General features: G+C 41.3%; 1 protein-coding gene across 3 annotated transcripts in view; it reads left to right on the top strand.

Moving 5' to 3' along the window:
• dusp16 (dual specificity phosphatase 16) overlaps window positions 1–13,227 on the top strand; it is a 128,278-nt gene that overhangs the window by 26,950 nt on the left and 88,101 nt on the right. For 2 of the 3 annotated variants that reach the window (XM_048548539.2, XM_048548540.2), the window contains exon 1: window positions 8,447–8,831. The exons of the other annotated variant lie outside the window; for it this stretch is intronic. The gene's annotated coding sequence lies outside the window, so the exon portion shown is untranslated. Of the gene's footprint in view, window positions 1–8,446; window positions 8,832–13,227 lie in introns of those variants that run through there. 3 annotated transcript variants of the gene reach the window in all.

Genomic DNA, 13,227 nt, shown 5'->3' with positions numbered 1-13,227 from the left:
GACCCAAATACAGTTTGACGTATAAATGAATTCTATGTCTAGATAATACAGTGAGTTGGAAAACAGCAATGTGCCTTGATGCCTAGAACCTTAGGTTTGCTAGGGCATTGCAAATTACTTTGAGTATAGTCCTATGTAACCTTTTATTCCTGTCTCATGTTTGAAAAAGTGAAAGCGATCATTTTGAGGTGATAGTTAGGAGGGTGACGATGATTGTCACTGTAGGGAATATCCCCAAGAAATTACTATTACATTGTGATTGGAAGGTTAGTAAAAAGCCTGAACTGACCATTAGAGCCAATGATAGTGCTAGTCCAACATCCATTTTAGCATCTGCTCCTTTACTGATGCACTGAATTTCAACCTTTTTACATTTTCTAAGGAATGCTGTTGAGCAATGGTCCAGAAGTTGCTGTGACATGTATCTGTTGGGATGCTACTGAAAAATAACTGGCCAGTGGGGAGGTACTGGATGTGGTCTGGAAGTGTACCAAGGAGGGAGAAGGGCAGAATTATATGCCTACTAATGTTACAGTGAATTTCAAGTTTCAGATTTTATAGTACTCATGCATTTAAACACTATGCAACATACATGGATGAGAGAGAATTGCAGTTTGGGGATTGAGGGGGCTTGATTGGAAGGAAATGATGCTCAAGGCATTAGAGTTGCAGGATTTCAACAAAATGGTGAGAAGCCAGAGCAGCAGTAAAACTAGTAGGCCCAAGTCGTAGAAGGAAGAGGTTATGATGGGATCCGAAACAAAAACGGAAATTACTGGCGAAACTCAGCAGGTCTGGCAGTGCCTTGGGCAGAAAGTAGAGTCAATGTTTCGAGTCCAGTGACTCTTCATCAGACCTGCTAAATTTCACCAGCCATTTCGGTTTATTTTCTTGTTTCAGATCTGCAGCTGCTGCAGTTATTCGTTTTATATAAGGATGGGATTTGTTTTGATGCTGGCTTATTTCAGTATGAGACAAACAGGAGATTAGCTTGATATGAAATTCAATATAACCTCCAAATAATAAACTTCTCTTCTAATATTTCTATTTTTTTCATTGCCAGGGTTAAATTAGGTCATCAGTTGTAATGTGGATTACACGTTGATACAGTCTTGGGGTGGTACATTAACTGATTTGCTAAATGATGATCATGTGTCTTGAAAAAAAATTAGAGAAGCAGTGGTTCAGTGTTCAGACGGACAGGTGACTGCCTACTCCCATTTTTGATTGCGGCTACATCTATTGTTTCCCAGTTACAAATGAGTTCACAACAGATTTTCTCAAATGAATACCATATTTTGTTATGCACTTGGACGGTTCACAACCACCTTCTCAAAGGTAATTTGGGATGGGCAATAAATGCTGGACTAGCCAACAAAGCCTGCATCCTTTCAATTAATAAATAAAAACTATTAGCACATCACTTTGACTAACAGCTAGTTAAATAATGTTTACATTACAGTAGTTGTAGTTGTAACAGTAAAATCCACTCTTGTCCTTTGATCTCACACTAAATATCATCTAGATTTTCCTGTTATTTGAAAGGCTCGTGATGAACACACCAGGAAACAACAGCATGAACCAAATAAAAAATTTTGCATAAAAACAATGAGAGCACCAAAGACAAATTTTTCAGTAAGATAATGCTTTTTATCACCTTTATTAATGTGTAAAACAACAAAATATGACATTCGTATTTTTGCTGATGGCCCAAACTCACTTTACAGTTAACAGTCATCAACAAACTGGTGTTAATCTATTCTCAATCAGATTTATTCATAATTTAGCTTGACGTCTGATGTTTTCTGACTGTCTCCTTCCTTATTCCAGACTGACTTCTGCAGACAGAATCTGACCTCTTACTTTTCCCTCAACTTCCTATGATGAGGATTGGTATGTTGGTTTGCTAATCAACGTTACAGTCTTAAATGAGAATCCCATCCTGAGATGCTGCTGGGCCTGCTGTGTTCATCCAGCCTCACATTTTATTATCTTGGATTCTTCAGCATCTGCAGTTCCCATTATCACCCATCCTATCTCTGTTTGGAAGCTCAATTTGCTGTTTGCCTGCCCCTCCTCACTTGCTGACTGTATTGAATACCATCCATTTCAAAATCAGACTTGTGTGCTGCTCTCAAAAGAGCTCAAGACTTGGTATTCAGTCAAAATAAATCAGTTATGGAAAGTCCAAGATAACAAAGTGTGAAGGTGGATGAACACAGCAGGCCAAGCGGCATCTCAGGAGCACAAATGCTAATGTTTCGGGCCTAGACCCTTCATTAGAGGGGAGGATGGGGAGAGGGTTCTGAAATAAATAGGGATAGAGGGGGAGGCGGACCGAAGATGGATAGAGGAGAAGATAGTTGGAGAGGAGGGTATAGGTGGGGAGGTAGGGAGGGGATTGATCAGTCCGGGGAGGACGGACAGGTCAAGGAGGCAGGATGAGGTTGGTAGATGGGAAATGGAGGTGCGGCTTGGGATGGGAGGAGGGGATAGGTGAGAGGTAAAACAGGTTAGGGAGGCGGGGACGAGCTGGGCTGGTTTTGGGATGCAGTGGGGGGAGGGGACAATCTGGGCTGGTTTTGGGATGCGGTGGGGGAAGGGGAGATTTTGAAGCTTGTGAAGTCCACATTGATACCATTGGGCTGCAGGGTTCCCAAGTGGAATGTGATTTGCTGTTCCTGCAGCCTTCGGGTGGTATCATTGTGACACGTGATGGACATGTCGTTTAAGGGATGGGAGGGTGAGTTAAAATTGTTCATGACTGGGAGGTGCAGTTGTTTATTGCGAACCAAGCGGAGGTGTTCTGCAAAGCGGTCCCCAAACCTCTGCTTGGTTTCCCCAATGTAGAGGAAGCCAGAACGGGTACAGTGGATACAGTATACCACATTGGCAGATGTGCAGGTGAACATCTGCTTGATATTGGAAAGTCATCTTGGGACCTGGGATGGGGGTGAGGGAGGAGGTGTGTGGGCACGTGTAGCACTTCCTGCGGTTGCAGGGGAAGGTGCCGGGTGTGGTGGGGTTGGAGGCGAGTGTGGAGCGGACAAGGCACTCCCAGAGAGAGTGGTCTCTCCGGAAGGCAGACAAAGGTGGGGATGCAACAATGTCTTAGGTGGTGGGGTCGGATTGTAGATGGCGGAAGTGTCGGAGGATGATGCTTGTATCCGAAGGTTGGGGGGGTCGTATGTGAGGACTAGGGGGATTCTCTTTGGGCGGTTATTGTGGGGGCGGGGTGTGAGGGATGTGTTGCGGGAAATGCGGGAGACACGGTCGAGGGCGTTCTTGACTGCAGGGGAGAAGTTGGGGTTCTTGACGACTGCAGGGGAGAAGTTGTGGTCCTTGAAGATCGTGGACATCTGGGATGTGCGGGAGTGGAATGCGTCATCCTGGGAGCAGATGCGGCGGAGGCGAAGGAATTGGGAATAGGGGATGGAATTTTTGCAGGATGGTGGGGGGGAGGAGGTGTATTCTAGGTAGCTGTGGGAGTCAGAGATATTGTGAACTGCAGACGCTGGAGAATCCAAGATAACAAAGCGTGAAGCTGGACGAACACAGCAGGCCAAGCAGCATCTCAGGAGCGCAAAAGCTGACGTTTCGGGCCTAGACCCTTCATCAGAGCTGTAGGAGTCGGTGGGCTTGAAATGGACATCAGTTTCTAGCTGGTTGCCTGAGATGGAATCAGAGAGTTCCAAGAAGGTGAGGATGTGTTGGACATGGCCCAGGTGAACTTGAGGTTGGGGTGGAAGGTGTTGGTGAAGTGAATGAACTGTTCGAGCGCCTCTTGGGAGCAAGAGGTGGCGCCGATACAGTCACCAATGTAACAGAGGAAGAGGTGGAACTTGAGGTTGGTGTGCAAGTTTTTCCATTCCCACCCTTGTCTGCCTCCCGGAGAGACCACTCTCTCTGGGACTCCCTTGTCCGCTCCAAACTCCCCTCCAACCCCACCACACCCGGCACCTTCCCCTGCAACCGCAGGAAGTGCTACACTTGCCCCCACACCTCCTCCCTCAGCCCCATCCCAGGCCCCAAGATGACTTTCCGTATCAAGCAGATGTTCACCTGCACATCTGCCAATGTGGTATACTGTATCCACTGTACCCGTTGTGGCTTTTTCCACATTGGGGAAACCAAGCGGAGGCTTGGGGACCACTTTGCAGAACATCTCTGCTTGGTTCGCAATAAACAACTGCACCTCCTAGTCATGAACAATTTTAACTCCCCCTCCCATTCCTTAGATGTCACGTCCATCCTGGGACTCCTGCAGTGGCACAATGATGCCACTCGAAGGCTGCATGAACAGCAACTTATATTCTGCTTGGGAACCCTGCAGCCCAATGGTATCAATGTGGACTTCACAAGCTTCAAAATCTCCCCTTCCCCCACTGCATCCCAAAACCAGCCCAGCTTGTCCCCTCCCCCCACTGCATCCCAAAACCAGACCAGCTCATCCCTGCCTCCCTAACCTGTTCTTCCTCTCACCTATCCCCTCCTCCCACCTCAAGCCACACCTCCATTTCCTACCTACTAACCTCATCCCACCTCCTTGACCTGTCCGTCCTCCCCAGACTGTTCTTTCCCCTCCCTACCTATACTCTCCTCTCCACCTATCTTCTCCTCTATCCATCTTTGGTCTGCCTCCCCCCTCTATCCTTATTTATTTCAGAACCCTCTCCCCATCCCCCTCTCTGATGAAGGGTCTAGGCCCGAAACATCAGCCATTTTGTGCTCCTGAGATGCTACTTGGCCGGCTGTGTTCATCCAGCTTCACACCTTTTTATCTTACCCTCAGAAACAAAAGTGACATGAGGAAAATCCTTTCCATGAAGCATGTTTGAAGTCTCAAAGGCACTGTCTAAGACTGTGGTGGAGGCAGGTTAAATTGAAAAATTCAAAGAAGAAAGACTCTGTCGGGTTACAAGGAGAAGGGAGGTGAATGGCACTGAGTATTTCAGCCATTTGGGGAGCCACTGTAGACGCGGTAGACCAAATAGAGTTTCTCTGCTCTGTAACAATTCTATAAAATATTACCAGAAAGAGAAATATTTGCACTGTTAGGTTCACCTGTGCTACTTGCAATTCCTGGCTGAATGGTTATTGTGTCATCTGCACTGTGGTGAATGAAATCAGACTGGGTTGAGTTAGTTTTTAAATCCCAACCTCTCAATGTGACGGGAAATACCTTTCCCTTCTTAACCTTTCCTGAAGTAACAGTACTAAAATTTAGACAGGAAAATAATTTATTTCTAAATTCCATGTGATTGTTATAATTGCCAAACCTTTAGCTTTGGAAAAAACATCAGATGTTCACACATGGTGTGGAATTTTCCACTCCTTAAAAGTGCTGAGGTTAGTGGCAGCAAGGTCAAATAACAGGGCAAATGAACATTGATGAGTTACCCAGCCCTTTCCCACCACTTCAGTAGGCAGATTCTAGCCAGGAAGTTCCATGGATGACCTTCGCAACCTGCTACTAATTTAGGCCTTTAAGATCAATTGGTGACTATTTAAAGACTTCAACCCATCACTGTCCAATATACCTCACCTGTTAGCAGGAGAGAAAAGTGGATTTTCCTGACAAGGAAATCAGAGCAATCCATCTGCACATGTGTCAAGGCCATGTATTTGCCCCATTCTGAAGCAATTGAGGTGATGGCGTGGGGTTGGCATAGCTGCTGAAAACTATCCCCTGCCATTGCTGCCAACCATCCACTTCCGTGACCCACCCCCAAAACAGAGACATATTTGTGTCATTCCCTGTCTTCAAGGCTGTACCGCCTGAGCTTCTGATGACTCATTCCAACTCCTAGTGCCTCACAGCCTTTCAAGGATTGTCAGCTTCAGGTTGAGCAGGACTTTACTGATGACAAATCCAATAGGTCAACAATCCGACAGGACAATATTTAAGTGCCTGCTGGTTGCTTTGTTCCTGGTGGAAGAACAGGTTGTTATTCACTGTTAAAACATTACACACATTACAAAGAAAAACACTAAATTCAGCCCATGATGTGGTGCTCTGATTTATTATGCGAATCATCAATCAAATGTTCAGATTTTCCTAAACTTATGAGTGAACTATATTGCTGTGAAATGTACAAGTGTTATCATTTTAACAGAGGAATGCTCAGATTATGTTGGTCAAATCCAACTGAGATGGCTACTTGGTAATTGCAAACTCTGTCGGGGTTTGTGGTCCTGATTCCTGTTGTGGCTATTCCAGGTGTTAGTTAGGCCAAAAACAGAGTAACCTAGGGCTCTTGTAGCACAGTACTGGTGTCCTGACCTCTGAGTCAGCAGACCCAGGTCCAAGTCCCATCTGCTCCTAAGGGGTGTGATACCATCTCTATCAGGTCAATTAGAAAATATCTAAACAGGGTAACCCAGTGAATGCCTGCTGGATTCAATTGTGAATTTTTTAAAGAATACTTTAAAAGTATACTTTATTCATTAAAAAATACTAAAGCTGTTTGGTTCTGTACAATAGCATATGAAGAAAACAAACATTGGAGTTGGACTCTATCCAACAAACGAATCAAAGGCATCTCTTACTTATGATTATATTTGAGATACTTACATATTCTTGAGGTACTAGGAGGGTCTGATAAGCGAATGGATCCCCAATTAACTTCAGCAGAAAGACCTCAGGCAGTGGTCTTTCCCCACTGTTCCCTAGTAGCCCCAAGCTTTAATCTGTCCCTCAACACATAGTCCTATACTTGGAATGTGTCAGTCTACAACATTTAGTCAGGGTGAACCTCTTGGTCTGGAAGACCTAACAAGTTTCAGGCAGATCAAAGAGTCTTTCACTGAGTTGATGGTTCTCACGATGCAGTCGATGTTTGTCTTGGTGTGTGGCACAGGGAGCAGAACCTTAACAAAAACCAAGGCATCTTTCTCCAGAGGTGAATTTTTGCAAAGGCACATTCCAGAAGGAGATGTGTGACAGTCTCATTCCCCCACTCCACCACTTCTAGAGTAAAGTGCTGCAACACAGATAGAGCATGTGTCGAAGAAGGATCTCACAGGTTGTACCCTTCTCACACCGTATCAAGTGATCCCTTGGTGCTTGTTGCAAAGTTCTGGTGATAAGGCATTCTGCCAAATGACTGACAGTCAGCTCAGGGAACCATGCAACAGGATTCACGTTCTTCTTTTCCCACAGGGTCTCCAGAACACTATGTGCTGATCACTTCCTAATGGACATGTGGTCAAAGGTGATTTTTCTTTGCAAATTTTTCCACCAGTGAAATATTTCTGAGACTTGCTCGCTTTCTGATACATAAATAAAGACTGAGAATGTTATCCTTTTTGCTAGTAAAGGTGAAGGTGACTTTCAAAACAAAACAAAGAATATTTAAGAGATAGTTGGAACTGCAGATGCTGGAGAATCTGAGATAACAAGGTGTAGAGCTGGATGAACACAGCAGGCCAAGCAGCATCAGAGGAGCAGGAAAGCTGACATTTTGGGCCCTTGGTCTAGGCCTGAAACGTCAGCCTTCCGGCTCCTCTGACGCAGCTTGGCCTGCTGTGTTCATCCAGCTCTACACCTTGTTATGAAAGAATATTTAACTTAAGTGGAAATCTTGTGAATAAGTTGGCCTAGAATAGATTTTTCTTAGTTTAAGAAAAAATATTAAAGTGAATCTTGGAGAGCCAATTGAATTTATCAGCAATAAAAAAAATTCTCAGTGGGCCTGTGCTAGGTTTTACTTGAATTTTAAGGCATATCAAATCTGCCAAAGAATTGATTGGCTAGCTTTATCTCATGTTTTGTATACACGCAATGCATGTGTTATGTTAGATGAAAATCAATTTAGCACGTCAGACTATTTACTCAATTCAATATGGCATATATTTTCATACTTTTCTTTCCTACTAAGTTATCTAAAGTGCAGCAATGTATGTGTTGTGTGTGTTTTTCCTGTTATCAGCAACAGATTATCCCAATCAACTCATATCGTAAATGCCATGCACAGCTCTTAGTTTGTCAGTCTAAAGAATGCATAAAGACGACATTTCTGAATTTATATTATCGTCATTTCTGGATAAAAAAAATTAAGTGTAAAAGTAATTTTATTTATCAGAGACAAAAACAAAAAAAAATGACCATAACCCGAGTTTCCGATGAGATAGATGCTGTTATATGCAATAGATCTGACACAGGAATTAAGAGAAAAAAAAAATCATGGGAATATTGATTCCAACGTAAGAGCCGATCGGCTTTCTGTATCTAGAAGCACAGTGTGTCTGATGTCTATACGTTGAATAAACACAGTGAATATTTACATACGAGAATTAATTTTATGTAATCCTACCCAGAAAGAAACAGGGTGGAATAAAGGTTAAAAAACTCTTTGGAAGCGTTCCCAAGCAGCAGCGCAATTTGAATATGGAGCATTGTCCTTTCATTGCTGCTCCCTGAATTCCCGCCTCCTTTGAAACAAAGTAACAAGAACTGGTAAAGCGAGGAAAAGCTTGGGGAAGGTGAAGAGGAAACAGTTTTACCACCACCTTTATGCGAACGGCGATATATTGTAACAAGGTACCTCACTGCGGCTGGGAAGTAGAGTGAATAGTTTGCCTTTCCCAGCCCCTTCTCTGCTGAGTGGCTATCAGTGGGATTGGTCTGAAATGACGCCATCCTTTTATTTTTAAACCAATGACCTCATCCCTGCTTCAAGTTTTAGTGAACAGAAAAAAAACCTCTTGTGTATGTTTTTTTAAAACTAGTCCTACTTCTCTCCTTCGTGTCACGTCAAAGTTACAAATTGGCTGCACAGAACATCGGGTAAAGAGACTTTGAACTGCGTTGGAGCTTCGAGTTTGTTGAAGTAAGTTCTCCCACAAGAGGAAAAAAAACACCCAAAAATCATCTGTGGGCCTGCAGTTGTCGCCTCACGTGTTGGGGGTGGGGTGGATGTGAGAAAGTGTCGGAGATGGTTGCTTAACGTTATTGGAATTATATCTGCTATTGTTTATAAAAATGTATTTTGTTCTCGTAAATTTAATTGAACAGCTTTTAGACATGCTACTGGGTAAAAGGTCCCCGCCACTTCTGCAGTCGAAGCTGCCTGCTTTCCTTACATGTGAAAGGCCTGGGGAAACGACAAAATATTACAACAGAGAAACACTTTAAGAGATGTTTCACCGATCTTTAAACAGACCTGAAGTTTTAATAACACTGGAAACTTGATATTAGACATAATGTTTTCATCTCCAGAAGAGCTTGCCCAGTATTTTATTTACTTGCCATTGGTTAGAGTGCGGTGCTGGTCCAAATGGACTCAATTAAATGCTAATCCTGCCAATAAAAATTACAGAATGCAAATAAACTCCCGCAGAGCTCCAGCTTGTATCTGTCTGTTTTAGCTTTTATGTTATGATTTGTAATACCGAAAGTCAAACTTGTAAGGCATATTACTGGAAACGCTAACTGAAGGGGAAAGTAGGTTTAAAATGAATGTATAAATTCGATTAAGTGGATTTATGCAGTATGAGGTATCTAACTTAGCCACCAGGACAGATTTCATTAATAAACTTAAAGTTTGAAAAAAGTAAATGACCATATGTGTACATTTTGATTGGCAGGTTAACCTAGATGCTATATTCCCATTTAAAAGAAAAGGAAGAATTTTTGTAGTGCTAAATGTAAAATTTACTGAGATTTTTGGGAACCAATCCTGGCTGTGTTTTTACTTCCCTGAGCCCCTAACGCCCTTGCTGAATGTGAAAGTATATTGTTCACCTCAAGTGATAATTATCTAAGATAACTATGACAGAATTAAATATGCCTTTATACCATTCCATCAGTCTTTTATCAATTTTGATCTTCATTCCTTTACTGTATAAAAGCAACAAAATGTTGTGCTTACACAGTGATTTTAATATAGAAAAGTCTCGCAGCATAGCAAAAGTTGATGCTGGATTAGAAATTGTGAGATGACCAAAAGGATAGTGAAATGAAGGGCACACAAATTTGGGGTAGAAGTTCCAGAGATTAAAACATAAATTATTGAAGGCACAACAGTTGGAGAGAAAATGCACAAGAGGTCAGAATTTAAAAAAAGCTTTGAAACTTACAACCAGTTGTATCTTTCACTTCCTCCCTCATTTTTCTCATCATTTGCTGTTCCAGAAATGTACAAATTGTTGTGTGTGTGTGTGTGTGTGTGTGTGTGTGTGTGTGTGTATATATACAAAAAATAAAAGCTCTTGAGACTTAAACTTTGTACATTTTAAATGCTGAATGCAAGGTCATAGTATACTCCAAGCAAATGTTTGAGCCACAGCCTGTTCCAAAGTGGGATCTGAGTATTAGTTAAATTGTAATCTTGTCAGAGATAATAATAAAAATTTAATTCTAAATGCCCCCAGACATCCAACAAAAGCATTTAAATTACTGGACAGTATTGAATAACTGACTGTAAATTGTATTTCCTCAAATATAACTTGGCAAAGTTAACTAACCAAAATTAACAAATGTTAAGAGTTGTTTAACACAGCACCTATTTTGTATTTCTTTACTATGTCCAGCATATTTTCTGTTCTGCACCTTGGGTATTTGAATTTTAGCTGTAGGTTCTTCAAAAGTGATTCCTTATTAGTAAGGTTTATAAAACTGTAGTATGAGTAAATGGTTCATATTTGTAGTACATGAATGCAAGATGCTAAATGTTTGTTTAAATCCTGCCAGGTTGCCCAGGTCCAATTGGCCTACATTAGATAGTCCAGCTTATACCCAGACTGCTCATCATCTTGACTGTGTGTGTGTAATACTATAAAATGTCGACTATTACTTCTTGTGCGCATTTTCATGCACACCATCAATGCCAAAAAGCATTTTACTAGGGTGGTGGGATAGCACAGGATAATATGCATTGGTTGAACTAGAGATGGCGAATTCTAAAATTGCATTACACCACAACCCTGATAGTAATTACCTTCAGGAAAGGTTATGCTGATAATATTTACAAGATAATAGTACAGTTGGTATAAAATTCTTAATTTAAGTTTTAATATTAATTTAAACATTAGCATTAGCTACAAGTGCCAACACTGATCCTCCCAACATTAGAAATGAAGGGGGATAGCTGGCTAATAGATTGTTTTGCCAAAACTATTACCAAGCAGATTTAAAATCTGCAGGTGAAAGGAGCAGCTGTTAAAGCAAGATCAGTAATTTATTGCAGCAGGTGAATGGTGTGCTTATAACACGCATTGCAAACCATGCAAGTATAGTTCAGTTGCTCTGTCAACATTATGGTCTTTAAAATATGGACAGAATCTCAAATGATTATTTTATTTTAAAAATAATTTTACCTTAAGATGCTCCAGGACATTAACACAAATTTCTTTATTGTGACTATACAACAGTAATGCTCTGGCTAGTGTAGTGTATTTAGCGGTAATTGTTTTGGCATTGTTTCTGTAATGATCTCCCATTTATATGACACAAAACTCTTCCAACATGAAAACAATCATAATTCAAGATACAGAAGCTAAATTTTTCATGAAGGTTAATATGGACAAATCTTACAGAGAAAATACTTTTAAATGCTTGATATCAGTATGTTCAAAAGTGCAAGGCCGTTGGGACTAGATGACCTTCATAAACTGCCCTGCCATGTAATATTGTCTCAGCCACCTGCCCAAATCCAGTCACCAGTCCCCAGTTTGCTACATACTAAATTAACTATACAGGATAGTAAATCAGTGATGATATATGTAAAGCTCTTGTGTGTATTTGCAGTACAAATTTAGTGTTGGTTATGGTTTGGTTCAATGGTAGAGTCACACATTTTTTGTTGCCTTTTAAACTTTGTTGAAAAGTGAAACAACTTTGCACCAATGAAACAGTTGTGCAAAACTCAACAGTAATCAAAACAGCTTTTCATTGGATTTTGATTTTTAAAAGAAATGTGATTATAGGCAGAGATAATGGGAACTGCAGATGCTGGAGAATCCAAGATAATAAAATGTGAGGCTGGATGAACACAGCAGGCCAGGCAGCATCTCAGGAGCACAAAAGCTGACGTTTCGTGCCTAAACCCTTCATCAGAGAGCTCTCTGATGAAGGGTCTAGGCCCGAAACGTCAGCTTTTGTGCTGAAGGGTTTAGGCACGAAACGTCAGCTTTTGTGCTCCTGAGATGCTGCCTGGCCTGCTGTGTTCATCCAGCCTCACATTTTATTATCTGTGGTTATAGGCAGTTTTGGTTGACGGGCAGTTGTGTTGTTTATTAAATTATAGTAAATTCCAAAGTGATGCAGATAAAAATGATTAAGTGATCTTACGAGTTTGTAAATATCAATAGTTGTTTTTGAGGAAATTGTACGGAAGTGCATTTCTGAAGGAATTTTACAAGAAGGTGGCGCGAATGCCGAACAGGTGGTGAATTATTGGTTGTATTAAAAACACAGTGAAACAGATTTTTAAAAGGTTTGTAGATGTAGATGGATGAGGGAAGAGATTTCATGGATTAAATGTTTGCGATAGAGTCAAACCCTTTCCATTTGAAAGATCAGCCGGAGTAAAAGGCAGTGGGATTGGGAAATGAATAGAAAATAAGTCTGAAGAACAAAGTTGTGAACCCAGGATATGTTTGGACCAAGTTCTGAAATAAGATAGACCATGAAAGGAATTATAATCAAGAACAGTTTTGAATTCACTGCATTTTGGGAAACTGGTGGATCTGGGGAGGAAGGGCAGATTTGGTGTTATGATTTCGTGCTAAGAGCTAAAGAATATGGTAATTTAACATTGTGTACAAAATGGCTGCTACATTTGTCTGGATTGTAACGGTGATTGCACTTCAAAAGTCCTTTTCATTGTCTTTTGAGTCACTTGAAAGGACTTTAATACATGAATATAGTTATATAAATGCAATTTTTGCTTCTTTTTCTTTTTTTCTGTCTTGCAGTGATATTAAACTGATTTAAATTATATTATGGATTTGCTGACATCTTGAAGTGCAGTAATTAAGATGCTTACAAGGTGATAATTTGAGAAATTGACCTTCGTTATAATGGGTGAAGAGGGTAATGCTCTGGAAGAGGAAGGCAGCAGTTTTGGAAATAGACCATATGTGGAATTGAAAACGCAGCTCAAAGTCTAATTGAATGCCTGAGAAGCACTTTGCTGGGTTCAGCCTAAGTGAGCAACAGGGAAGATTGATTAGGTCAAAAACAGATGGATGTATGTACTGAGCAGAAAACGGAGTGGGTTCAGT

This window comes from Stegostoma tigrinum, chromosome 18, assembly GCF_030684315.1.
Source record: "Stegostoma tigrinum isolate sSteTig4 chromosome 18, sSteTig4.hap1, whole genome shotgun sequence".
In the NCBI taxonomy this organism is placed as follows: Eukaryota; Metazoa; Chordata; class Chondrichthyes; order Orectolobiformes; family Stegostomatidae; genus Stegostoma; species Stegostoma tigrinum.
The sequence above is the reverse complement of the archived record's forward strand: the minus strand, read 5'-3'. Positions and strand labels throughout refer to the sequence as shown.